The sequence below is a fragment of the Lepisosteus oculatus genome, chromosome 10 (assembly GCF_040954835.1).
Source record: "Lepisosteus oculatus isolate fLepOcu1 chromosome 10, fLepOcu1.hap2, whole genome shotgun sequence".
NCBI lineage: Eukaryota > Metazoa > Chordata > Actinopteri > Semionotiformes > Lepisosteidae > Lepisosteus > Lepisosteus oculatus.
In genome coordinates this window covers 18359436-18385584 of record NC_090705.1, presented here as the reverse complement: position 1 = coordinate 18385584, position 26149 = coordinate 18359436, and the positions used below count along the sequence as shown (strand labels likewise).

Below are 26149 nucleotides of genomic sequence, written 5' to 3'. Positions count from 1 at the left end.
AAAGTTTATTGGCATATGTATGTATAGATAATGCCTTCAGCTAAATGAACAACTAAAATAAAATTTCTGTACACTAGACTTTGCTGATAAAATTAACAAGCAATAAGGTTTTAAAGAGTCTGTCAAACATCCAGTAATCCTATCAAGTAACTGTAAAGACTCCAGGTGAATAAACAGAGTTCGGTCACAAAATAGGGAAGTCTGCAAATGCTTTCCAGTAGTGCAGGTAATGTATGTTTTGTGGTAAAAAATAGAGAATAATGCAAACATTTGGAAAGAAAAGATGAGAAGTGACAAACATTATGATTTGTTTCACTAAATGTGGTGCACAGATGTTTTAAAGTTTGCAAGCGACTGTTTTAAAGCAACTCAATTCAGGAAGAATGACAGTTTTGTTTCTTTAACCTGCCAATAACCTTAACATCAGAACTGTCTGAAAGTCCCCTATATTTGTCTCGTATTTGTACCGCTCAGTTCCACCATTAGCAAAGGAGTAGAGGACTGGCTTCTAGCCATTGGGAAGATCTAGTTTTGCGGTTCTGACTGCCACAAACCACAGTGTCACTGAATGCCGGGGTCTGTCTGCAGGTCAAGGTCAGAGTAGGAAATTTCAGGCCAGCAAAAAACAGCACAGCATATTGAGTTTTGAAGACAAATAGAGTCAAGTATGTTTATTGTGTTTTGTCTTTATGCCTTTCGGTTATAGCAAGTCTAATTCTTTAAAAAAAAACATGAAACAAAAAATTAATTTTAACAATGTGCACTGTGATACTAGTGTTTTTGAGGAAGAGCAAATATGAGTTGCACTGCTTCGTTAGTGAAAAGATCTCTATTCTGGTACTGTTCTTTTTTCTTGACATCAAAGAACCATTCATTCTTTCTCCTATTATATCCTCAGGTTTATAAGAGCATCTGCTCAACCCTTGTACCAGGGCAGGCAGAGTGTGGTCTTTGGACAAACTCCAGTGTGTCCATTTTCAAGAAACGTGTATTGTGACACATTGCTTCAGCATTGATCGGAAGAGTGATGCATCCTTAACTGACAAACATGTAAACTGGTTGGTGAACAGTTGGTCCCAGGGTATGCTTTTGCATGACAAGCCAAGAAAGGAGTGACAGACTAAAAGTCATCCAAACCCAAAAGTGACATCTGCACACCACCTCTTAACTTACTCCAAGTAGCCCAATGCCAAAGCCCAGGTACAGTAGGAATGATATCTGACAATGGTAATGACTCAACACAAGTTGTATTTAAGTGTCTTTACTATTTGAGCCACTAAGGAACACCCAACAGTAGCCATTTTTACAACAAAACCTTTTAGCAAAACAAAAAGAGTTGTGGGAATCTATAGACACACAACTTATTGGTTTTATTTTTTTTTTGTATCAGAAACACTTGTTTGAATGTTTTAAACAACTACTAAAGTTTTTTTTTTCAAATACTTTCTGGAGTACTTTGCTGTTAGTGATTACAATATGTGCGAGTATTATTGTCATCCCAAAAAAACAGAATCCTTGAGATCTGGGAATACGCCTTACTTAATTCTTCTGTTGGGAAAGGCTCTATGCTTTGCACTAGAAGAAAATAATTGTCAAATTCCTGCTTCTTTGACTTGTGAACATTGGAATCTGCTGACCGCAGAGACTTGCAATCAGGGCCTGTTTCCAAATTTTTTATCCCAACCAGCATTATGAGACTGCCATATGCAAAACATTTTTGAATTGGAGCAGTTATCAAACACCATCTCAACTCATATTACCCTCTAAGTGCTATCTGATTTTGCTGTAAATGAAGGTTTGATCTTTAGCCAAGGTCAGGAAGCTACTGTACAGTTGACTTTGGAGTGAGAAAGACTGAAGGTCTGTTGATTGATTGGACAGCATGACATAATTCTTGGGGCTCAATTCTTAGAGCAACTTTATTAGTTATTAAATGTAAAGAAGTTTCCAGATATTTTATGGGTGAAAGGTTGACCACTTTCCTGTTGGTATGGATTAAAAATGAATATGAAAAAATATCTGCTTCTCTCTAGAAATACTTCAATATTTCAGAGAGTGAGCTGAAAATGGAAATCAAAGTATTTTGCCAGGTGTCTCAGACTTGGTTGAAGAAATGATTAATGACTCAGACCTGGTTCAAGCCATTCATAAAGGTAACTTTGATGACAGTGCACTGTTTTCCTTGAGCTTCCTGAACTTCTTGCTTACCTTTACACCGCAGCTACTGTACTGTCCCTAACATGCTTGATACCTTGTACAGTAGTTCTTTCCACACAATCCCAGCATAGGGGGAGTGATTATTTACCTATTTGAAGCTGATCAAAAATAATCTGAGACAAACCAACACACCTAGGAACAAGCACTTGAAAGCTAACTTGCACTTTGAGTTTTGACACTATAGTTGATCACTGCCAGACAGAAGGTAGGAAAAGTACAATTAAAAGTCACACATTCAGAATGATATTTGAAGGAAGATCAATACATTGGTGAGCTACTTCTTTTATTTAGTTTCTTTCACTCTGCATATAGAGTGAACTGTTAAAGTATAAATAAACATTCAAGAATTTTAGTACACCAGCAAACATTGGTTATATGGTAGTTCATGATTTGCTGAGCACATTCATTTCTTAAGTACTATAATGATGTTTGGAGCCTGACAAGGAGTGTGAGCGGTGTGTATTACTTACCCTTAATTGGGTTAAACTGAATCAGCTCGTTAGATCGTAAAATGCATATTTTAGTCATTATAAAACCCCAGCAGCAGTACCACTTAAAAGCAATATAGAAGTATCTGTGTAGAACATTAACCCAACTGAGTTTATTTATTATTATGTCAGGCATTACCATTGATTAGCATGCACTATATTACAAAAAGATATGGCTGTTCTCAAAATGCAGAGAAGAGAAAGATACATTCCCAGACTTAATGGAACATATATAGATTTCTATGACATTATTTTCCAGAGATTTTCCAAATATTGTGGATGTAATTGATGATATATTCATCACTATTTGAATCTGCATCCATGAATTAGTCTTTTTTAGTGTCCAGAAAGGCTTACAATGCAAAAGATCTACAAGTAACATGTGACTATATTGGACATATACAAATATGGCAACAAAATGATCCAGGTGCCCATCCTGTTTGTGATGCACATGTTGTTTTATCATGCATAAAATCAAACTATAGAAAATAGTGTTGCATTAATGGAGGTTTTAGGGGGGCATTAGTTAATTTCCCAAAACCCTATCTTCTAACATCCACCTTAAACTTGAAGAACAGAGTTTATTCTGCTTCATGACAGCAAATTAAAAGCACAACTAAATGTACAGATAACCTGAAGAAAACTAGGTTTTGCAGCATACACAAATTCAAAGATAGAGTGCATCTCACACTGAACACGTGCAAGAGTTACTTTACTATCCACTGCTTTAGAATGGGGAAGTCTTAACCTGTGGGGTGTTAATGAACGAATAAAGCCATGAGGCAAAAATCCTTTCATAAAATTATACTAACTCCTAGACGTGTGATTTGCGATTCTACTGCTAATCTGGGCTGCTAATGTAAGAACTCTGTTTCCTGGTAACGTCTCTCTCAACTTGTGAGGGGACATTTTATCTTTACTACAGACATATGCTTTTAATGAAACAGACAAATCAAACAACTTTCTGCTTTGTCACATCCTAATTATATGTAAAAGTTCCTTGTGTGGAAAGTATTCAGTGGTTTTTGTTTGGGATTTAACTTATTTTAAAATACAGGGTCTATAGAATATAAACCACATGTATACGCAATAAACTTATTTAATCCAAGACAAAGTTTTAATCTAATTTTAGAAGAGAGTTATCTCTTTTAGGTTGCAGTTTTCAGCTTCACAATTCTTTTGTCTATTTTTTAATTTCTCAAGTCTTTCTCTCATTCTACCAGATCAGATCTCAAACTAAAACCCAGGAGCACATTTTCTGGACCCTGTTATACAATATAAGACATCAGAGATCATAGAAGGCAGCTGCACTTAATCAGCTACTGTAGGTGCAAACAATCAATTGGACCAGTACATAAATAAATCATTGCAGATTATTATCAAATGATTAACTTTTCATAGATCATTAATGATACAAAAAGCAGCTTATTCTCAAGTTATGTTTTTAATTTATAGTCTCTCTTGTATCTACAAATAATGTGTTACAAATAATTATTAACTGTTTGTTTGGTAATTCTAAATAAAGTTGTTTTGTTTTTTTGCTAAAGCAATTTCTTTAATAGATAATGCTATCTTACAGCAGTACTCTACCTAGGATTTGAACTCACAACATTCTAGGGACAAGGCAAGAACCTGAGCCACTGCTCCACACAGCTGCTTATTGTGGAAAAGTTGCATATAGCCTTAGTTTCAAGTGGCCTGAGCCTAGTGCACCAGCAGTATGTGAGATTACAACTGAAATTTTACAGTAAAAAGCCTACTTGTACTCTCTCACATTTTCTTTTGAGATACAAAAACTAAAATCAATACTACATTCTGATCCTTCATTTCTTAATTACTGTATATTTCCATATGAAAATCATTTATCACAATCTGATTAGTAGGGTGTAAGACGTTTTTTTCAGCAGATGTTTGAAATATTATGCAAATACAGTACACAAACAGAACATAATGAATTTACTGTACAGCAGGCCAGAAATGTGGGATCTTGTTCACTTCCAGAAACCTGTTTTTGCCTTTTACATCAGAAAATAATTATTATTTCACACGTGTATGCTTATGTAAAGAGCATAATGTGAAACTAAATGTGCAGAGGATTAGCAAAAGGTTGTACATTTGCCACAGTGACCTTTTTCATAAAAAACATAGACACAAACCCAGACAAACACAGTGTCTTGGATGTGGCAGAGAGCCAAAACACAGCCCTGTCCTAGAAGTGCCTGCCGAACCACAGGAAACTTAATCCAGGTATGGCTGCTCTCACACAGCGGCCATCAGCAAATGACTTGTTGAAATTTTAATTCTCTGAATGCATCTTGTGGTTTGGAAAGAAAACAAAATCTGAACCGATCATCCCTCCTTGTGTCATCTCTCCTGAAAGACAGAAGTTTAAACTCTGTGGCTTTTTTTATTTATTTTTCCTGTCTAATTTTGATATATTTAGTTACAACACTGTAATGGCAAGAATATGAAATCGTCTGTGTCAGAATATGATGACTTAATACTAAAGATAAGATGTCAATCAAGGATTTTTAATTTATATCCTGATTTGGCACTTGGCAGTTTAGCATTTAGGATTAACAAGTTCAGAGTTTTGCATTCAGCCAGCAAAACTATAGATTTAAAATGGCAAAATCAGAGCCTGAAGTATCTACTCATGAAAAAGACCCAAGAGCTTATGCTGGCACATCCTTTACATCTTCTAGACAATGGGGGAAGCAATGAAAAGACAAACAGAATGATGTATTCAGACATGTAACCAAAACTATCAAATACAGAATTGAAATCAAGGAATGTTCTGTTAAAGGTATGTAATGCATATGTGAGATCACATTAGAATATTGTGTTCAGTTTTGGTCAGCAAGTTACATAATGTGTATTGCCACCTATTTCAAGAATTCAAAATCCTCAGGGTCATTAACAAAGTCAACCTAGCAGAATCAACATCGAGACATAAACCAGAAGACAAGGATGGAAACTATGTGGAAGATACTTTTTTTATGTGAAGGACTTTAGGAATCTGGAACCAGCCGCCCACCCATGATGTGAAAGACAGTACCCTGGCTTCCTTCAAGAAGCTGCTGGATCAGATCCTTTGATGAATTTGTAACTAGCAAGCAAACAAGCTGGATGGACTTCTCTTTTGTAACCTTTGTTATGTTCTTCATTTCAAATGCATACCTTTGATAAAGAGAGGTTATAAAACAATGCAATGTGATATTTTAATTAGCAGTACTGAGCAAGTAATTTATAATTGAGCCACTACAGCCCATATGCACTAGAGAATGTGCATTGAGGTACTGTCTTACATCATGGAAAACATACTGTAAGCACAGCATCTTTAATCACCGTAATGTGTAGACGTTCTGAAATGTACACTGCTATTTTTACGTCGGTAAGCAAGACATGGTCATTATTATTAATAAACATAATTTACAGTAAATGAGAATACTTAATATTTCTGTCCAATTATAGTCTAGTGCCACATTTCATAGTACCCAAAAATCTTTTTTAAATTTTTAAAGAATTATTTATTTCTCTATTGTAAATGTACTTAACTGATACTGGAATGTGTCACATGCTTTGCTGATTATACATATATTTTTGTCAAAGGTACATTTTATCAATTTCAGTCACTCATCTAACCAAGTACTATATATATTCTATTATATTTACTATATCAAATAAACTACGTAGCATGTATTTATATCTGCAACTCCCTTGTCTTTGTACAGTTGTACACATAAACAACTTTTCGCAGCTTCTTACATTATACAAATATGGTTGTTTATATACAGTATATATATCTTCCTGCCAGGAGAACCTTTTTAAAACTGATGGAACATTGCATCATTTTCTCACCCACACACTACAACCTTTATAAAGAAATACTATTAAACAGACTAAAAACATCTTAAAATGAGGAACTCGAACATGTGAGACTTGCTCTTTTTAAGGCCACAGACCCTTGAATTATCTTACTGCCTTATCAAATAATTGATAAATAATTGATAAGCTCCCTCATGCTAAAGTAGAGATGGAACAGCTTTTACATAACATTACAGATTGCTGTACTCTATGATGATAAGTGCCTAAACATGCTATAGCAGGTTTGTGTTAAATAACTTTCAATTAATGATTAAAAAGAATGCTATTTTCAATAAGGACATGTAAACAATATAATAGCCCTGATCATATTTTTTAGCCAATTTTGCTTTAATTTATTAACTTTCATATGGCAAAATATCTTTTTCAACTAGCCTTAGAGCCAAACCTTCCCAGAATCCACTCCAAACGGAATTTGTAGGAAACTTGTTTTTTCTTCTGTTGTGCTATCACTGCCATCCTAAATGTCCTCCCAATATTTAGATGTGTTGATGTATTATGGAAATATTTAGCATTAATATTAAGCATTAATTTTATAGCAACCTTATAGCAATTAAATAGTAATTAAAACATCAAATTAAGTGTTACTAGAAATATGTTTTGTATTTTTTTACAAGTAACTAAAATTATTTTCAGACTGACTTGCCAGGGTGAAATCTCTCTAACAGATATATTAATCTATCTGTTATAAGCTCCTGCAGTACATCAGATTGATTTTTCAAACTCACTTTTTTCTTCAATGATATTCCCCTTATGCAGGTATTGCATCATTGGAGAAGATCTATGGAAACTATGACCACTCTGTCAGAGTTTGGGCATTGCAGTTGTAGGGTGTAACATGGTCTTTACAGTTCATATGCAAGTGCGTTGCAAATCTTGCGATATTTTTTTTTTATTTTGACTGAGAATTCCCCTTGGAAATTGTTTATTGCATTTAGAGTAACACGCAAAATGTAGGCCTTCTTTTTGTTAATGTGCAGTGCTTGATGAGTTGGGATGTACTTTCTACTGGGTTGACCACATGTCTGGTTTTAAATGCTTTTATTAAAAAAAACATGCAGAGCACTACAGTTAAACAAGAAGAGATTTTGCAACATAAGTGTTGCTGGTCTAAAGGCTTTCCATGGAGTCTGTGTGAGCAGAAGGGTTTAAATATTTTTTCCCTGTATTATTTTTTTAAAGGGGGATGTCCTACTACAGAAACACACTGGGAAGAAAGTTATGACACCGATGATTTTTAGTGGTCCTGATACAACACGCATTTAAACCTCCCCTATTTAAAAGATAATAAATATATTTTCTTTTTGAATGATGCATTGACTGGCAACCTAAGCAGTTAATTGTTAATCATAATAATTAAAATGTAGCCAAAGCTCACAGTGTCAGTTTGTCACTTCCATTTTTTCCCCTTTGTCAATATCTAGTGACGGTACCATTTCAGTGCAAATTTCTGGATGAGTCTGCCACAGGGATATAAGGCAAAGACAGGATTAAATATGGAACTCATTAGTTAGAAATTTGCTTGTTTAATATAATTATTAACGCATTAGATATAATTCGTTTTAAATGCCCATTTGTTATACAAGGGCTACGGTGAGATTAATCTTGCAAATGCAATTTAATTGCTAAAAGGGTTATTCTCTCAGCTTATTAATAGGTAGTGCCATTTATAATCAGTAGTATAAATATATTATAATTCACCATATCTTGACAAAAGGGCTATGTCTGGCTAATTAAAAATGTATAAGGAGTAATGGTCCTTTATTAATAACTTAGTAGCTGAGGTTTTGCAGCTTGCTTCACTTCTCTTTGTTAATGATTTCCTCTTCGAATTTGCTTTACACAAAATGACTATTTTCAGCATGCAAAAAAGAGGACTGTGTCCTTTGGAACACAAATGGACTCATGGATTACTTTATCAGAGCCCTCATTTGCTGCACAACATACATTAACAGGAAGAACAATGCTGGAAGATATTGGAAACTAATGGCTATTTATCTGTTTCTAAAATTCATTTGCTGTCCCAGTAAATATGGGAAAATTGGAACTTTTCATCACATAATGACCATTTCATAACCTGGTTACATTTTATAATCTGTTTTCTAAAAAGGATAGTTGTGTCTCCATCACAATGCTTTTTGTCTGAGCTGTTTAATGATATTGGTTCCATAACATCAATTTCATGCCTTGCAAGTAGATTGATCTTCTAACCTACAAAACTGCTAGCTAATTTAATGTACAGTACGTAGGTTATTTTAGCATGTAGCATTAGTAGGTGTATTACCGACAAATAAGTTTAACTTTACAAGAATGTATTATACTTGATACTAGTGAAAATTAGTAAACAACCTTTATTTCAGGTTACCTCTCTGTCTCAGTACCTTTCCAGTTATACAGTAGCCTGCACACCAAAACACCAAAGTAAATTTTAGGGATAGAATCATAGCTGTTTTATTACATTGAGTGTTTGACAGTGCAAAATTAAAGGTTCAGATCTATCTATCCATTTTCTAACCTTTATCAAATACTGGGTTGTGGGGTAGCCACATCCTGGCAAGCAATGGGCACAAAGCAGGATCCACCATGGATGGGACAGTAGTCCATTAAAGGGCACACACAGACACAAACACACGCACACCAGAAACTATTTTCCCAGAAACTAATTATCCTAACAGTACACTATGTCTTTGAACTGTGGGTGGAAACCCATGCAAACACAGGTAGAACATACAACTGCCACACGGATAACACCCCAGGTCCAAAATAGAGCCCAGGGTCTCAGCACTGCAGGGCAGCACTGCTAACTATGTGCCACCATGCTATTCTAAAGTGCTGATGTTTCACCTATATTATCTTCATCTGGGATTTAGGCTGGTTTACATGTATAAATCAAAAGTATTATGATGTTGTTATTTTTATGTAAAAGAAGCCCAGAGTAATTAAATGTTGTTTCAGCTTAAATTGTTTCCACCACAGGCATACAGCACTGAAAAATAATTCAAAAGTTTTGACTTGACTTAAATAGATCCTTCAGCTACTGTAGGTGCAATGCTAATACAGCTAGTTACAATGTCATTTTAAGGATATGTTGCGAGGGTGGAATAAATGTCATGGTATGTTAATATCAAGTAAAATGTAGTAATGCAACATTATTTACTGAAAATGGAGTAGGCCAAGTCCAGTATCTTAAATTATTTATTTACACTCTCTCCCGCTGTTCTAGAAAAAAGAAGGGGTTGTTGGGTAGATACTGTACCATTAGGTTGGGTTTTTGAAAAAAGCCAGATATGTATGTATGAGTAACTAAAGACAACAGATAGCTTTGCATTTCTCTTTTGAGAATTTCTCTTTTGCCGTTTCTCCTTCCAGATGTCTCTGTGCATGTCTCCCTTTGAACCACTAGGTGGCAATTTTGTATCATTTTAGTGAAGTGTCCTCATATGCATAGCTACGTTTTTAAAGTCACTTTGAGCTACACCTGTACAAAAAAGTTTCCCGAGAAGCACGAAGATACTCTAAGGAAAATGGCTAAGCAATGATTTTAGCAATAATTTGCCCTGTTGAAAATAGTATATTTTGATTCATATCTGTTCCAGAATAATTGTAAGACCTTTGTAATCATGAAGATCACTGTTAGAATTACCAAAACAAACGAGGTGTTGTCAGACATGCAAACTAAATTAAATTATCTGAGCATTATCTTCCACATTTTTATCCATGTAACACTTTCTGCTCTCTTCACGATTTACAAAAAATCATTATAATTTATTGTAATATGAAGGCTCCCGTTTTTCTATCTCCGATGAATTAAAACCAGTATCGGGCATATTGTATCGACTGTTTTAGACGAGAGTATACATCTACTCTCGCTTGTTGTATGCAACCATGTATACAACTACTACTGTACCTATGCATACAACCTCTAGTAGCTGAGGTATATAATATTTAATGCAGTAATAGTGTGAACTGCATTCAATGTATATTTGTTACTAGTATTTTACATTTGTAATAACTCCTAAAATCGGATGTCAAGCATCGATACATGTTTTTTAGCTTTTTGAAATGCTTGAGTCTTGGCTAGGATAAAGTAGCGTTTTTTATGACCAAGAAATTCACAGTATATTTGCAGCTTTTCTGGCCTTTGGAAAGTAGTTCCTTCGCTGAATCTTAATATTTTCCCAGAAGTGCTCCACTCTACACAGCACGGAGAGTTTAGAATGCCTTTCTTGAGAAAATGGCAAAGAGTGTGAGACGTCTATAAATTATACGATTCAAGTTATCTTCTAATTTAGTCATGTGAAGACCTACAGTTCAAAATATGAAAGTACACAAGTAACAAACTGACGTAAATCAGTACATATACAGTACGTTTGAATAGCATTTATTAAAAGGTAAATCTCTATGATTCTTCAGGTATATCTCAATGCATTGGGGTTGGATGTGACCGAAGCCATCGAATCTGGTCTGGTTACAATGGGTTTTATCAAGACAGAGAAAGGTGACAAGCAATAAAGTCCTTCAGGCATGTTGTGAAAATCTATCTAAAAGCCTGGTGTGTTCTTTGAATAAGCTTCCGTGGAGTGCGTTTTTGTGTTAAAATAATACTATAATGCAGTGTGCAGAGATTAGTCTTTAACTGATTTTATATTATTCATAGATTCAGGGGTGTCCCTTATGAATGAAGAAAGAAATAAAAAGGCAAAGGTCTGTTCAGGTGGCTGTGGCGCTAAGCGAACTGAAGGCATGTGACTCACGTCTTTGATGGAACAACAGTCCATGAGTCCATGAGTTTACCCTCAGCGATTACTGTCCCCTTTCAGCTGGGTGGACTGGAACAACTGGGAAAAGTACAGTAGCTCGCTCAACAGTGCAGTCATTTCAAATTCTGTGACTAATGAGGTTGGACAAATCTCAAAATCGGTATTAAAACAGAAAGGAAAATAAACAGAATATTGTAACAGGATTAAGAAAGTTTATTTCATCAAGCATTTCAGCCAACTTCACTGATTTTATGATTGTATAATATAATTAAAGAAGATACAGTAGATTTTATATTCGTTATGGATTTCCTCAATAATATTTAGGAGATTTAACATAAATTACAAGTACCGATAATAATGGAACAAGTACTGTAATAAGATCATTTTATTAGATATATACAATTTCTTGCATTAGGAATTTCTTTTCGCATATCCTGTTATAGGTTTATTCCATGCTGAAAAGAGAAGAGAGAAAACACAACGTTTCTCTCTTGTCTTCTTCTTCTCTTCTGTTTTCTCTCTTCTCTTTTCAGTATGGAATAAACCTATTACTTGTTCCTTTGCAAACTACGCATGCTGACGCAGCTACCCACCTGAACATCAAATTCAAAGTAATGAATAATCTCGTCATGGGTTTATGACCTGGATCTAAAATAGTTCTTGAAAATGAAGTGTGAGACTAAAAACAGTTTTATATACTGTAGATGCCAAATGTTGTGCATACTGTATATTATAAAAATATAGAATTATATTTTAAAACGTTTTATTAAAATAGAAGCGTTTCTGTTCATTTTGCTTTATCAATGTTTTCAATGTACGATTAACAGTACTGTATGTTGTTGAATAAATATCAATTAACCGCGTAAATTTAATTTGTAAATGTATTGGACTTCGGATGTTTCACAAACAGAAGACCACCAACAGTGCTTTATGTCTGTAGTTTAAACCAGTTATTTCACGAATAACTGGCTTTTCTTTTTTTAAATTACCCTAGATTTCTGAATCGGTCAGTACAATTTATTGGAAAATTAATATCATAACATTAAATTCCTTATAAAATATTGCTTTTTTAATTTTTTTCGTAAAAACATCGTTTTTGTTCTCCAGTGCAGTTCTCAGTGCAGAGATACCTTCAAAATTACATTTAGTGAAACTACATAATTTTTTAAAACAGTGGCATTTTAAATGCTATACTGTAGATTCACGTATTTGTGAGTTTGTAGTGCTCATCTGTATTTTCATCGTTTAGTGAGAAAAAATATTTCTGGTGCACAATGTTCTTTTTTAATTAGTTTATTTTTTTGTTTTCTTCGAGCGAGAAAGCTTGATGTCTTTTTGCTTTGTTCAGAAGTCGGTAAATTTCGCTCATGACCACAAGGCTGAGCAGTTTGCTGACTGCAATATGCTTAGTCAAAATTAGGAGTTGGACACGAGCAGACTGCCATTGGCAATTTGCCAAACCTAGCAGCAAAGATTAGGCTAGGGTTCATCGTGTGAATTAAAGCAATTGTGTCAAAATGTGAGAAAGCGATTGTTTAGAAATGCAACATTAAGAACACGTTTAAATAGGCTGCACCAATAAGGAAAAGTCAAGTTTTTCTGTTGACTAATAATTAAGAATGAAAACGTAAAATAATGAATATTATTTATGATATTAAAATATTAAATATTAAAATATTTAGCTTAAATTTTTAATTGTAATTGAATAACAGGTTTTAAATCTGTTGGTCACCCTGACTACCATGGAAATCACCGTTCTTGTAATATTGTAATAGGTTTATTCCATGCTGAAAAAAATGGAAGAAAGAAAACACAACGTCGGCCGTGGAGCCTTCTTCAGGTGTGAGAAATATATTCTTGTTATATTTATTGGTTACTTAATGCCAGCATTAAATGTATCACTTCCAGTTCCACCAGCAAGAGCACAGGTGAAGTTGCATACTTTCATTCAGGGGTGGGGTTCTGTTTTTCTAAAATTATAAAAATTATGTTTTTTATCAAAAATAAGAAGAAGCCATCCTAATGTTTTTGTTTGCAGTCAATGTCTATTGCTGACACCCTTCAGATGAATGTTACACATTGTGCAACTGCCCATTAGCAGTTTTGTGATCCTGTTTTGCAGAAGGCTATTGTACTTGTTTAACTTTCAAGAATGATAGTTTATGGAACCATACAGTCACATCATCCCCTAGTGAGATGTTTCACTTACACGGTGGTTATTATCTGTAAATGTAACTCCTACATTTTATATTAAAAATGTGTACGATCAATTTATTTTGGGGTTGTCGAATGTCTGTGTGGATTTCAAAAAGGCCTCCAGGGTTTCCTGTCAACCTGTGACAGAGTTTTGGGAACATTTGTTCCATCTTGGTGCTGAAAAAAAAATGTGGTTCTGGCCCATCAACCTGAGGTTTGGTTTAGACTATCTTTTCCTATGTCCCTCTTTTTGTGGTTGTGATTCTTCATAAATAAGGTATGCAAACTGACTACTCATTTTTTTTCTGTTAAGTGAATGTGCTATTATAGTATGCAATATGTGTCTTAGATACTTGTAAGACTGCTTCCATCAACTGTTTTTTATGATATGCAAAGTATTTTGAAAAACAGGCAAATCTGCTCTTGAAACCTTGGGAATTTATTGTGTCATCATCTCACGCATCACACCACTTTAAATAAGCACATACTGTATCTAATTCAAGGTCACGGTGGCCTGGAGCTCATTCCAGGAAGCATTGGGAGCAAGGCAGGAATCATCACAATTATGTAAAAAAAAACTTACTCATTTCAAGCTTTATGCCAATTGCAGATATACAGTATAGGGTTTTGTTAATGTCACCATGCTCTGACTTCCTGTGACACAAGTACAGTACATTGGTCACAGTACTGATGTCTTCAAGAACAATTTCAGTTTTCCCTACATACATACAATACTATATATGCATGGATTATGCTGAGCTCCTGACTGTAAACAAGCTGTAAATAACTATCTGGTGTAAATCCAAAGAAATACATGGGATACAATTGTATAATTCAATACAACTGAGCAAATCTGAAGAACAGCACTTAATTTATTTGAATGAAATTCTCTGTAAAATCATGTTACAGTAGTAATTATGGCTTTATTACTAATTATTAATTTGTTGTAAAGCAGCTGAAGTGCAAAGAAAATTTAAATTGACCTTATCACTGAGTTCAGAACTGAGATTGACTGGACACAGATTCTTCTCTCAATTGTAATGATGTTAATAAAAAATGCTCTTAATTCTAACCAATCCCATTCTGGATGACCTGTGTGCATTATATAGATTACACTCTTATACATAAACCCTCTGAAAATGACATTCACATATAGTATAGATAATATAGTCAGTGGATCCAAGATAGAAACAGTCCCAAGCTGATCAGCACATACATATATCATTGGTCTGGTGTAATGAAGATTACCTGATAAAGATCACAATATGACAGGTTTCCTTTTGCATTGGCTGCTGAACAGCCAGAAACTGTTTTTCGCGGCCAACCTGCTATTGATCCAGTTTTCTCCTGTCAGTGATGCAGTTAATGGGAATTCCACAGGCAAATAAAAGCTGCATTTTGTCTTCATTTTCATCTAAAATATGAGCTGATCCTTTGTTCTCCAGACAGCCATTTATTACTCATTTTCTTTTTATTGATGTTTATGAGCCAGGGCATAAAATGATTCACAAAATACAGTTTAATTGAGGCAACAGTTGACACCATGACCATAGTTACTGCAGCATTCTGCCCATGATTCATTGCTTTTTCTCTGCTTTCCAACTCCCATGCTTTCCAGAGGAGGAGAAAGAAATCCTTTAGGTTTAATCATTGTGCTGCTGAAATATAGTGTGTTCTTCTTTCGTGGGTTATAACTATAACTGCCTGCCGTGATTTTATGTTGTTATTGCTGTGCGTGAGTGTGTGTTTTCTTTCTCAGAAAGGAAAAGCAAGGCCAACAATATATTTTGGGTTTTATTTTGAACGTCCATAGTGAAAAAGGAAAATATCCCTTTCCAAAGCACTTAGTTGTGGGTCACAAGTGTAAATTGGTAATGCGTACCCCTCTGTTGCTTTTGTTATTTTGTTTTCCAAGCTATTATCCTCCTGTACAGGAGGGAAGAGCAGCCTGTTCAATTACAGCTTAGGCCAGGCTGCTCAATTCATTTGTAAAATGGCCAGGCCAATCAATACTCTGGGGAAGTATTTTTATATATGCAGTTATTAACTCATAAGCTACAGTATTTCTCATTTCATTTCAGCAACAGCTGAGGTCTCCATTTCTCCCTGGGGATCCCTGCAGGGCCCATTATGAGAATCATAAATAATATGTGCTAATGAGATATGAATTGATTATGTGGGGAAAGCTGACATTTTCATCCATCATTCTAAATGATGTTTAACAATGGATTACCAGCCAATAATTCCTCTGATATGAGATTAAATAAAATAGCAGGCTGTTTCAGCAGCCTAGCTCAAGGAGGTGGTAATAAATCCGCTCAATTACTGTATTACCAATCCGTTTTTCACCGCTAAGGATATTATTATTTCATTTAGACTTGTTCATGCATCATAGATTATTTTATTTCAGTCAGTCAATAGGAGAAACTGCAGTATTTTATTCAGTGAGCTGCAAAGAACTGGGCTTTGATAGAGTACAGTAAGCACTGCTCAGGGAGCCTGGAGCAGTCAAGAGAGGGAACAGAACCACTGATGGACCTAAAAGCCATTATGAAATCCAGGTTTTATGGAACAGTGTTTTGCTTTTTTGCTCTAATTTACTTTAGGCATTTCGAAAGCCTAAACAAAGGCTACTGCCTTGCAAAGTGATCAATTGAAACTAAATTATTGGTTCCCATAAGAGAATTTGTACATCACCTCAATCCTAGTGTATATTGAGAATTGGATAACACTGATTCTCCTTGGCCTCCACTTAGCAGCAAATCGGATTACTCGTAACCACAGAAGAGATTTCTTGATTTGTTATTTCTTATTAAAGACATAAATGCTGTTTTAGAGGTCTGGAGTGCCCTGTTTCCTCTTTGTGTGAGGTTATGCTATTTCAACATGATCCACCTTAGCTAAATATGAACTTAAAAAAGATCACAAATATAAAAACAAGGATATGCATGAAGTTCAAGAGTATTTTTTTTTAGTTTATCATCCCACTGTTACATTTCACAATGTTTCCTCTATACATTCATCCATTTCTAACCGATTCATCCAATTCAGGGGTGCGGGGGAGCCAGAGCCTGTCTCGGAAAAGTTACGGGCAGAAGATGGGGTACACCCAGGGTGGAATGCCAGTCCATTGCAGGGTACACACAGTCACCCACACACACACATACAGTACAGTACATAGACCAAGACCAATTTTCCCAGAAGCCAATTACCCTGCCAATGTGTCTTCGGACTGTGGGAGGAAACTGGGCCACAGCAGTGCAAGGTTGCGATCTTAACCAGTGTGTGTTACAATGTTAAGTTTTATTGTGTTATATCCTGACTTTAGAGCAGCATAATGACAAAGTGATTAGCATTACTGCCATGCAGCGCTAGGGCCTCTGGTTCAATTCTGGACCTGGTGTGCTACTGTATCCGTGTGGAGATTGTATCTCCCTGATTCTCCCTGTGTCCGCATGGGTTTATCCAGGTGATCCAGTTCCCTCCCATAGTCCATAAAAATACTGGTACAGTGGATTAATTGTACTCTGGGAAAACTGGGTCTGGTGGGCATATTTGTGTCTGTGTGTGCCGTGCGATGCACTGGCAATCTGTCTACCTTGAATTGGATGAAGTGATTGGAAACTGGACAGAAATGTTTCATGTTCAAGCATGTACTGTATAATTGCACAAATCATCACTATTTTAATACAGAACTAAGCACTGAGTACCACATTGTTAAATTTATCTATAGTTCCTATTGCCATTTTAATCAAATACGGAATTCACTATATTCTTGATTGGCTTTGCTCCTTATTTATGATCTGCCTTTTTTCTGCAGTCTTCAATATCTGCTGATATCCCCTCACCAGCTTCTGTGAGCCAAGGCCATTCTGCGGGAGAGGTGAAGAGAGGGATGCTGGGAATGAAGGCATGATGACCCACAGCTATACAGGAGCAGGTAGTTCGGTCAGTGGCATTATCCCTAAAAAACATTTTAAACTGTGTTTAAAAAAAATCAACATTTGTCCAGTCCATCAAAGTGTAGTAATCTTCCATGGCATTCAATACATGGAAAATTTCCTAAATGTATTTTTGATCATTTAAAATACATGTAAGTGAATGCAGTGGAGGACAGCAGGGTGATGCATCGGTTAGCATCTCTGCCTGGCAGTGCTGGGGCCATGCGTTCAATTCCTGGGGTGCTATCTGCAGGTTTGTATGTTCTCTCGGTGTTTGTACTGTGTTTCCTCTGGGCCCTCCAGTAAATGGTTGATAGGTGCTTTTTCCCTTGCCTGTGAAGGGACTTGCACTTGATCTCACGGCATCTGAAATCACATGTCAAGATACAGTACATGTCAGGATTTACATCTGAAAGTGTTTTTTTTTTCTGACAGGGGACTGGATGTTGTATAAGTCACATTGTTTGATGATTACAGATATATCTATGCTGATGACTACTGACAATTTTCTCCAAACATATAAAGATTGAAATTTAAACAGGAATGTACAGTACATGTATGATGAGAGTGGAAAATAATAAATGCATGTCACAGATTTCCCATTCAGAAAATAATCACAAAATCATTTTAATGGTTAATATCATTACTCATAAGAACCTTCGTTAACCTCAATTTAAAACACTTCAACTAAAATTGTACCAATCTGTTCTTATTTCACAAACACTTAAAGGTATAAATAATCTTTTAAAGTTGTCTAATTAACCAACATATTTGCTTCTTTCTGCCAATTGATTTAACTTCTCATAATTGAATATAATTAAGTTGAATAACATAATTAAAAACATGTTTTGTGTTCATACAACAACGAGAAAAAGAAAATACAATCAAAAATGGAAAAAGCGTGGAACTACAGATTTACTGCAATTTGAGAGTAAATGTCACATTGTCATTCACACCATCTTTAACTCATAATACAATTGAGTTGATTAGAAAACTACAGGAGATAACAATTATGATATTTTAATACGTCAGCTGTTATTGAAAATCATAACAGATTATTCTCAACCTAAGACCTAAATGCAGAAGACATTCTAGCAAATGGTTAAATTCAAGGTTCAATAATTTTATCTCATTAACAGCTCAGGTAGAACACAAACCAGAAGAGACAGGGGTCCTCTAGGATTAGGAGTGGGGAGCTGCTTTCAATACTATTACTGTGTGATTCTACAATCTTAATATAGCACCCTTACTTTCTTTAGCTTTCACTGTTTATAAACTGGGGCTGCATTTCTGTACATTGTTTACTTCTCCTTAACTTGTACTGACAAAAATTCCACAGTGAATAAACATTTCCAAGGAATGTTGGAAATACAGTAGGGCAGCCCATGGAAATGTGTCACATAAGACTATTACTGGGACTTAGCAGGACTTAGCAGCAAGATTCCTATAATTAATGTTGATATATATAGTATATAGACTAATGGAGTGACTGAAAGACATGAGTCATTTACATGACTGAAGTCAATAGTTCAGCCAAACATAAAAGGCAAAGTAATATATAATAAATTGACAACTGGTTTTATGGTCCATAGTTTTATGGATTAAAGTGAGCTGTGTTAGAGTTTATGAGAGTTTCAAATTACATATTAGTACTACAAGCTATCAATAGCAGAAGAGTCCAATAAACACTTCTCCATTAACAAATACAAGACGTATAGAATCAAAACCTTAGTCTTAAAAATAGTTTTCCATATTAGATGATTATGCTATGAATGTAGAATAAATAATGTACCGTAGACATGTCTTTATACTGTATCTCGTGTAAGATGATAACATTTCCTTTCAGATACAGTGTCTCACCTGTCACTGTCCAAAAAAGTGCTTCAAAAAACATCAGTAAATGCGTGTGAAACATGTTTTTTCAAAGTATCAGGCTTACTGGAGAGTTATGTTTCAATCTTGTTTTTAGAATTTATAACATCTGTGATCAAGCAAGCTGGTTTACAGACTTTTCAATTAGAAGATTATTTGTTGATGACCTTTCTCTAGCTTTCTTGTTTTATTTTTCATCTACCACATTTCATTGTCAAAGTTAAAAGGGTAGAAATACTTTAAAAGTAGCATTGGGTTTTAATGTAGGTAATAAAGAATTACCAATAATCTGCTAACAAATCTGAATAAGCTCATGTTTGTTTTCTTATTGAAAATATTTACTTGAACATCAAAGTTGCTTAAATTTTTAATCAATAAAACCCTTAATTTGACCTGTGTAAAAAATCACTGGCAGTTGCTGACACAGAAAGAAAAAGTGCTCAGTTGATATTTCAGAAAGACATGCAGCTTCTGCACAGATTTTGTTCTGGGGGTTAGATGTCAATGTAAGTGTTTCTGAATGTCCTTGAGGCCTCCTGCTGTAAAATTTCAGTTTGTGCTTACTGAGACTTCAGTAGGTGTACAGCAATTAATGTTGTGCAAGCACCTATGAGTGTTTCATAGCATGATAAAATTACTTTGGCCATGTCAGTGAAGCAGGATACAATTAGGATTCAATGCTTTAAATTGTTGCAATATGACAATCAGACTCATAACACAGAAAGCTGCACAGTTTGTGAACTTTGTGTGAGCAGAGGATTTTCACATTCACATTGAAAGACTGTTGCTGAACAATGCCCATTTTGACGACACTGTTTATTGACGACATCTAGAATTAAAACAGACTGCTTTCCACCATCATTCTTGAGTGCCTCACTGGATGACTCCTCCTCCACCTCACATACACACATATTAAATTGGCTGAAACAGGAGCATTTGGACTGGACAGCTGACACGTGTGTTTGACACTGTTGTAAACTCAAGCCTTCCTCTTGCTACTGGTCCTGGAGATGTGTATATGAATAATAGCTCTCTTGTGCCGTATGCTAGGAGGGAGCTGCTGTTGTTGGAGTGAGGCCAGGGGCTAATGGGAACGTACTGTGCATGCAGTGTGTGCATTGTACACCCTCAGCTAACCTGGAGTCAGTGTCTGCCACTTCCACTCCTTTCCCTAGGGGCTACTGACAAAGTAGATGGTTTCTTACGAATGAACCATCATCTCATTGTTTAATTATTTCTATAGGATGGGACCAACCCATTCACTATAGAAATTCAACACAGCACTGCCGGTTGATTTTCATTTATTATGGTATTTTTTATTTTTCACTGCCAAGAAGATCATCACTATTCCAAGCAAAGGAGGACATTTTAAAACAGAGGGGTGGTAGTGAGAGGTATAATTTCCCGCATTTAGGCAGAAAACCACAACATACTATTTGCAAGTTATGCACAGCTTTCAATAGCAATTTAACCTCAGTGTTATCAATTATTCAGTTGAAGACTGGTTTCTTTTAACTTCTTATTGTTGTGATCAGTGTTTTATAATTTCTATGTTTTGATTAATTCTCCTACTGTACTTTTTTTTTTAAAGAAACAGAAGCAGTGGGGTTTTGTGCCAGGTGGCATGAGATTGTCTTTTTATTTCACTTGGTAACACAATGACAAAACACAGATTCAGTGTATTTCAGGTCAGGCCTAAGAGAACATACATGAGGCCTGCCTTTCCAGAAAGATCAATTCAATGATCAGCCAATCACTCTACCAGACAAACCTAGAGACGAAACAAAGTCTCAGGTGGTGTCTATCCATGTTTCACACTAACATTGGGATGCATATTTATTGTACTACAGTTTTTCTCAGTGAAGGATACTCTTCTTCTTTGTTGGTAATAAGTGCCTAGCACATTATTAATTTGACAAACGTAATGTGTACAGAATGGAGGGTATCGCACCTCTTGCAATAACACCATCCCCTACTGAAAGTTTTCCCTTACATAGAAAAGTTTTCTATGAAAGTGTCATATTTGATAATTCAGACAATTGTCTAAGTTGTCCTCACAGTAAGTGGCTGGATCACAGTACCCCTAAGATGCACATTAATATGAGTGATGGAGCCTTTTGTGTGGTGCACCACATCTGTAGAGCTCACTGCCTCAGTCAACATTTTTAAATCTTCCTTAAAGATCTATCTTTAACCAAAGCTTTTACACTAAAGCTTTTGATGTTGGATTCAATTTCATGCTTGTTATTACTGAATCAATTTTCTTTTTTCTCTCTTAATGTCTGCTATGTGTATTGTGTGTGTGCTATTGTACAGTGCCTTGTGTTTCTTGTAAAACACTGATTAAACTGGACAATTACTAATAATTAGAAAACATGACATTCTCTAATTTGAAGCATATTTAACTTATTTTTAGAACATCCTGTAGAATTATTTAAAGGGTCCTGAAACACAGTACACAAAAGGAAATCATGTCCTTCATCTATTTGTGTTATTGTCATCATACTTAATATTACCAAGCTGGGGCAGAAGATGAACTGATCCGAACAGTGCCAAAACAGGAAACAGATTATTTCCATTAACACCTAAAGCTACTTTGTTTCTTTCTAAGATTTGTCTGGTGTTTGCTGGGCATTTTTAAGAAGAATTAATGGATACCATATCCTGCTGAATTAACAAACCAAAAATAGTGATGAATATGTGAACTAACATACTCATTAAAATTTTACAATATGTGTGTGTCACATAGGGTTAGGGTGACCCCTAAATTTGGGAATTTCTTGACGTTGTAGACAACTATGCCACCTACAGTAGCAATCAAAAAGGGATTTAGGACCCTTCTGCCCTTGCTACATGTTCTATTCATCTCCCAGAAGCACCAGGGCATGCACAGATGTGCAACAGACACTAGTTTTGTTTAAGTGCCCTTTTTATTTTCTAGTGATCACAGCACTTAACACTGTCTACCCCACACCCAAGGCACATTATACAACAATTAACTCCAAATGACACACATTCCCGACCAGTTACAAGGTCTCCCATTAGATCCCAGTTACCAAACAAATGACCCAAAATAATGCAGTCCAGCAGTTCTGTCCTTCCTGTAGTTACTTTGATCCTTCTTAATTGTCTTCTCCAGCCCCCTATCCCAAACAACATGGTTTCCTCATGCTCCTGATCCCCCCCCACCACCACCACCATGTTTTCTCCAAATCCAATATCAGGTACAGTAGGAGGGGAGGAAGATGATGCTAGAGCCTTCCTCAGCTGCTCCTCGAAGTGCCCTTGGTGTCTGTCTCTAAAATCTTCCTTCTTCCAAAAGTCCAGGGACTCTTGACTGATCCCCCATGGGAAATGGAAGTGTGCCTGTTAATGTTTTTGGTGTGGGCTGAGCCAGCTGTCCTGGTCTCATTCAGGAAATGGCTGTACATACAGTAGATGGCCAAGTGTAACATGCATTGTTCCATCAATCCTGTCATGAAGCCCCCCTCTCAATCAAATCTGCTTATCAACCCCACATGCTACCGCTGAATTGCCTGGTGCATGTGCTAAGATAGCTTTTGATCAGGGCAGGAAACGTCATCAACAATAGGGTGTCACTGCCCCATCACTGCAACTTAACCTTCATAAAACCCTCAACACCTGGTGTCCAAACACCCATCCTTTTCATTCAGTGGCATGTGTTTTAAGACATTTTAGCCTAGCGGGATAACATGATTTGCCACACTCACGGCAGAGCGGTGGCACTGTGGCTAAAGATCTGTGCCTGTGGCTGGAAGGTTGCAGGTTCAAATCTCATGGCTGGCAGAGGAATCCTACTCTGTTGGGCCCCTGAGCAAGGCCCTTAACCCCAACTACACCAGGGGCACCATATAAATGGCTGACCCTGTGCTCTGACTCCAAGCTTCTCTCTCAGCTTCTCTTCTGCCTGTGTGTCTTGTAGAGAGCAAGTTGGGGTATGTGAGAAGACACAATACTAATGAAGAAATTGTATATGGTGCAGATGTAATGTAAAATACAAATACTTTGTACATTTATGTTTACATGGTCTTTCTCAACAGATGTACAGTAGTCATAGCCGTGAACTATTCAGGGAGAAGGACCCATGTGAAAAGGTGTCGGTTAAACACAGCATATTCTCACAAATACATCTCTAGCCTTTGGCCCTGCTTCTAAACACCCTGGTGCATTACTGATTGGCCGCTACTACTGCTGGCCAAATTCAAACAGAGAACATGCTGAATTAACTGGAGGCTTGTACTTCTCAATTACTGAATGGGTATTTTAATAATGATGCAGGATGTTTGAGTGTTCAGTATGCTTAAAAAGAGCTGCATGATTTAACGATAGGTGGCTGAGCTTCTGCTTTGTTCTTATTAAATCAGTGGTTAAAATGTAGTTTAAAAAGTTACATACAATTCAAATGCGTGGTAAAACGTCATGCTGTGCAAAATTATCTGCAGATTAGCACGTTATACAGCAGTACGTGATTGGCTGGTCAAAATGACCGACAGGTGGCACTCATGGTGCATTGGTTGTTAATGAAACGATTGCTTAATTTAATCTCTTTACTGTGCATGTTTAAATCCACTTAATATTGAATATTAATATGGAATTTTACAGCTACAGGGAAATTTGGGGAAAATAACAGGAGCATTACATCTCTGAATGTCATAAATTGTTTATTTAGGAATATAAACATATTATGTAAGCTGGATATGGTTGGTATTGGTACAGTAGTTTAAATAAAAAATACACACCAGTATTCCACTTTCTTCATAAACATTTTAAGCATCAAAGTCCTTCATTCAGTTACTTACTGTGGTTATTATGGAAAAGTTTGTAAGTGTTCTTTCTGACTAAATTTATATACTTATAAAAAGTTATAATGTTTTAACCTTTTCTATGAATACTTGCGCTTGTTATCGTAGTAAGAAAACATTCTTTTTAGAATTTGATTAATAGGGAATATAATATGGAATCATGCTGTGCTCTCCCCCTCTCTGACGGAGCGCGGTATTTTCACCTGTCCTACACAAAAGGAAGAGAAGAGAATGTGATTTTTTCTGTATGAAACGTGTTGTGTTGATGAAATTCAAGTATTTAAACATTTAATTAAAAAGTAAAAATCTTACAGCGTACACAAAGATTCTAAGCTGATCACAAGGAAGAAACATTTTCATTTTTACAGTTTTTAAAGTCATGCAGTGTTAGGCAGGGATACGTCATTGTATCTTATTTTTTATTTCGTTTTGAAAAAAAAATAAAAATTGTTTGCCCATCGTGTTGGTAGGCTGTTCTCCGATTACTGGCAATTGTAAAAAATAATCCTTCCCCCCTCCCTTGTTTAACTTAAAGATTTCTGTGAAAAAATCCTTAAACACAAAACCATCACGTATAATAATTCATCCAGCTGGTTCCCTGTTGAATGACCCTGATGGACCAGGTTCAATCCCAGGTGGTGTACTATATAGTACAGTTTTTTTTTTCAAGTTAAATTGTTGGCCTGATTACTGGCTGCTGACATTTGGATTAAGACAAAATATAGATTTTCTCAATTTGGATTTAAACCTGAAAGAGACACATCATGTTCTTAATAAGATATAATAGTGGACTATTTTTATGCATTTGGCTATATGAGAAACAAACCGAAACTAAAATGCTCTGATCGTGCTTTGAACCGCCTGGGTGCAGCTTGCTACATTTCAGTGCTCGTTACAGCTACAAGGACAATATACATTTTTTTTTTAAATAAACAAATGTCAAAATGTTTCTAAAACGTCCACTTGTGATACTTTACACAATTCCATATTCATATAACAATCAAGTGATGTTAAATCACTACAACATTTATTTTTTTACAATAACACCAAGAGGTGTACTTATTACGTATTCTTAGAAAAACGTTCTAAAGCTTTATAACCTTTTATGAAGTACAGAGTATAAGCTTAATAATGTTAGAACAAGCATGTTAAAACCAGAACACACTGTAAGTTACCAAGTTAAAGACTTTGATGCATAAAATTAAATTATGTATGATGAAGGTGGAAGGTTGTGTACTTTTGTCCAACTGAGCAATCTTGCTTTTATATAATATACCAACTTTTTAATGTTTAATGTTTAATATGTTGGAATACACAGTTAAAACGTATTAAAAGTCTAAACAGTATACAACTTAAATTTTTAATTGGAAGAAGCTTGCCTCTCAACAATGAAGGGATTCGAAACCGGGTGCTTTCTGGCGACAGCTTGAATGCTGTACATGCTGTTCGTTAAGCTTTATTAGCTCCACCTAACGGTTTTACAAGATAATATTATCCTATTTAAAAAAACCTACAGTATGTTGTGGTATGAGGCGGTACAGTATAATAATAATTGCTTACACTTATAGCGTTTTTCTGGACACTCCACCCAAAGCGCTTTACAGGTAATGGGGACTCCCCTCCACCACCACCAATGTGCAGCATCCACCTGGATGATGCGACTGCAGTCATAGTGCGCCAGAATGCTCACCACACATCAGCTATTAGTGGGGAGGAGAGCAGAGTAATGTAGCCAATTCATAGAGGGGGATTATTAGGAGGCCATGATTGGTAAGGGCCAATGGGAAATTTGGCCAGGACGCCGGGGTTACACCCCTACTCTTTTCGAGAAAAGCCCTGGGATTTTTAAGAACCACAGAGAGTAAGGACCTCTGTTTTACGTATCAACCGAAGGACGGCACCTGTTAACAGTATAGTGTCCCCATCACTATACTGGGGCATTAGGACCCACAAAGACCACAGGGTGA

General features: G+C 35.9%; 1 long non-coding RNA gene across 5 annotated transcripts in view; it reads left to right on the top strand.

The window, feature by feature from the left end:
- Positions 1 to 26149, top strand: part of LOC107078636 (uncharacterized) — a 302990-nt gene that overhangs the window by 120596 nt on the left and 156245 nt on the right. For all 5 annotated transcript variants that reach the window (XR_011190884.1, XR_001479587.2, XR_011190885.1 and 2 more), the window contains one exon: positions 17367 to 17494. This is a non-coding gene — a long non-coding RNA (uncharacterized lncRNA). The remainder of the gene's footprint in view (positions 1 to 17366; positions 17495 to 26149) is intronic.